The following is a 3975-nucleotide window of genomic DNA, read 5'->3' as shown; positions in this document are numbered from 1 at the left end:
ACTTTAACTTTATTTCATTATTGAATATTATTTCGAATATTATTCGAAGGCGTATGACTCCTTTATATTAAATGAATATTATTTTGAATATTCATTCGAGGACTTATGACTCCTTTTATTTTATTATGTGAATATTATTTGAATATTCATTCGAGGGCTTTTGACTCAGTTTATATTGTTTAATGAATATTTTTGAATATTCATTTGAGGATCTATGACTCTGATTATTTGCTGAGATTTGTTCTTTATTTTATTAAAGAATAAGGTGTAAATAATCAAACTTATTTTCGATTATTCAAATAAAGATAGTAGTATATCTTTGGTTATTTAATACTCGTTTCAAGTATAAGTTTTAATACTTTTACTTCAATTATTTTTATAAAGATTATTCTTTATGGGAATATTATTTAAATAATAATATTCAGTCATTTTCTAAATATTCTGGGGACTGATTTACTTCATTAAATCAGCTTTACTCCAAACACTCTATAAAGTGTTTTCGAGTCTTCAAAATGATTTTTAAAAGATAGAGCGGATCCCAAAACTCATTTTTATATTTAAGATCTTCCTTTTAAGGGGATTTAAATACTCGCTCAAAACCTAAGGGATCCGGCTCTGTGGTGTGTTTTATATTCGCAACAAGGTTGCTGTTTTGTTAAATGAATTGATTACTTACCCAACACTCGGGAAGTAAAATTCTTGGAACAAGTTAATCCATTAACAGGCATCGCCTGGGAAATATCGGTGAGTTTTCCTTTCCAACTAGATACGACTTTTTGGTGGAGCCGTATCAACAAGTTCTACTTGGGGAAAGGGGGAACGAGCTTTACGTTTCAGAGTCATGGATTTCATCTGAACTAGGAGTGGCGTAAGTGGTCGAGTGGCGCCGGCCCAGCCTTATTATATTGGCCCAAATGGCCTGGAAGTTCCGCTAAGGCGGTCCATTCCTTAGGAGTTCAGTGTTCGGTTGACAAGTAAATCCGACAGGTTCTCCTCTACATATAGAAAATGGTGGGGTTGTACTACTACGACTGATCATCGTAAGTGGTCTTCCTGGCGCGGCAAACTCCCGTAATGAGTTCATCATCCATTTGGATAATTCTGCAACACTACCCGTAGCATTTCGATCGAAAGGCTACTAATGGGTGGTTGCCGAAGCATTGACAGGGTCAAACATTTTTATTGGTGTATCCATTGAATGAAGTATCTCGTAACTTCATTTCTTTTCAAAATATTTCAAAGATCAAATATTTTCAAGTTTTATTTGTGGTCTCATCTATGGGATGACCTCGTGAATCTTATTATACTTCGAACAGTAGTAGTTCAAGTAGATTTCGAAAAAAAAAATGGTATAAGTATAGTGAAGTAATTGGTAACTTCATCTTCTTTTAAAACTTATATCCAGTAAGTAATTACCTTACTCATGATAAAGAATTCTAGTAAGTATTCATTTAGATACTTGTATTATTGTTATCACTATATATTATCTTGTGAGCTGTAAGGCTCACTCTTGCTTTATTTCTTCATCACACAACAACAGTTAGGAAAGATGGCCAGACTCCAGCAGACCCAGCGCAAGCGCGTGGGAAGCGTCCCGCGTCTTCCCGATGATGTTGTGGCTGCTATAGCTGCAGAGGTAGATCCATTGGTAGATCAGGCATTCTATTTTGAGAATCAAATTATGTATAATTATAACTTGTGGCAGATAATGGCAATTAACTGTAAATTTATCAAGTAATCATTTTGGGTTGTAATAACTTTTAAATTGTGGATTCAAAGACTTGTACTTATTTAAATTTCATCTCGGAGACTATAACGGGTTGTGGTGTGTGTTAGTGTGGGGTCACAGCATAAGGTTATTATTATTAATTAAGTGAAGTGATATTGTGGAAAGAAAGACCGTGACGACCCGGATCCCCGACCCCGGATCTGGGGGTGTTACACTGCTGCTTCACCTGCAACTGCAACAGCGAGCTTGGTTGGTTTGTGAGGCCCTTCCTTGATTCTATCAAGATATTCTGGATCTGTAGCTTCCAGAAACATAGTCATCCTCACCTTCCATATGAGATATTCAGATGGTCTCAATATGGGAACTCTAATAGCCTCATATCAGCTATGGATTTGTGTCTTTGGAGGTTCTTCAGTTTTGATGGACTTAGTTGGAGTTTCTACTTCAGACATGATTGTTTTTGGATCTTAAACTGTTTGTGTGTTAACATATAGGCTTTGATACCACTTGTTAGGTCACACACACTGTAGAGGGGGGTGAATACAGTGTATAGCACAATCAAATTGAACTTTAATAACTTAAGTGTGGCGCCCTCCAAACCCGGGTCAGAAGTTTGGAGTCCACATACACACCTTATTTATAACCTGCTTATAACAATAATAAAGATAATAATAATATGCACTGACCCTACTTATCAACTACCACGGACCGCAACAGGTTAAAGTATGCACACAAGCCGAACACACATTTATATTACAAACCCTTCAAATCCCAACTATCCAAAGTCAGAACTGAGTATTAAACATTATTATAAACTTTTACAAATTTATATTAACCCAAAAGAAGCCTACTAGCTCAGCTCGATCAACCTGAACCCCTAGCTGTCGCGCTGGACTGGGGATCCTCGTTACCAACCCGTTCCTTCTTAACTGGAAAAGAACATAAATAACATCGCACAAATGAGCTAACTAGCCCAGCAAGTCACAATGACAAAACTAAGAATAATGATCATCAGGTGAAAATGGTTACGATATCAAGTGAACAATGAATTATGATTTAGAATTGGACATTATACTTTCATTTTAAAAACCAAGGTTAGGCTGCTGATCAGTCACGCACTAACCCCGAGCAAAGCACACATCATTGCTCTAACTACTGGATCCAAGGCACACAATGGCCTAATTTGACCATCATATGGTCTGACCACGAATCTGGTCCACAATTTTTATAAAAATAATCCAATTCTAGCATAATAACAGAATAAGCAATAATAAACAATAAACAGAATCATTAACAATATTGGATGTTTCATAATGAAATGGTTTCAGAGTTCATGAGGATCAATATGGCATTTTCAAAGCTTAGCTGTTGGGTAATGAAAAAATTGGATAACAAAGGAATCAGTGTTTCAAGGTTTCAAGGATTTTGCCTTTCAAAGCGTAGGATACAATGGTTTGAGTGTGAAGATAATTTGATTCAGTGTTTGGTATATAGTTTGTGTGTATTTGCAGAATGATATTGTATATTTATGGTTCGGGTTTAGGTATACAACAATCAATGGTCTAGAAAGAATCAGGTTTACGGCTCAAGATCAAAACTGGAATCAGGGTTTGGGTTTTAGTGCTTGTAATTTAGAACAGGACTATCAATCACTACAATATCTCGAGAAAGTTCAGAACACTTGCCTGGTGTTAGCTTACTACACTGTACTCGCTTCCAATCTCAACCGCCTTACTCCTCAACTACCTGTTTCCCTTTCCTACGTTTTGCCTCTTCTGCTCGCATATCATAAGCATCTATCAATAATCAACTCATACGATTCTATTCAACACATACTTCTATCTACCCTTCGTTTCACCCAAATCCGATTAACGGATTGAAAGTTATGCAATAAACAAGTACACATCGAATATAGAGACCGACAGTCAACCAACAAATCACATATGACACATAATACGTCACATAATGAATGACATATCATTTATAAAGAAGTTTCGGGTCATAAATAGGCTTTCTGGTATTTAAAATGATTTTTAAAACATTTTTCGGAATTAAAACGGGTCGTTGGATCAATTTCGGGTTAATAAACAGGGTTCGGTTAGCCAATTCTGGCTTCGAAACAATTTTATAATAATTATCGAGCCTTGGAAATAATTTAGAATAATATTTTAAAGCTCGAAACTATTTTTCGGAATTTTTAAATCATTTTTAAATAATTAAATCTAATTAAATAATTAAATAAAAAC

Source organism: Apium graveolens, chromosome 4 (genome assembly GCF_009905375.1).
Source record: "Apium graveolens cultivar Ventura chromosome 4, ASM990537v1, whole genome shotgun sequence".
Lineage (NCBI taxonomy): Eukaryota > Viridiplantae > Streptophyta > Magnoliopsida > Apiales > Apiaceae > Apium > Apium graveolens.
This window is presented reverse-complemented; position numbering follows the sequence as displayed.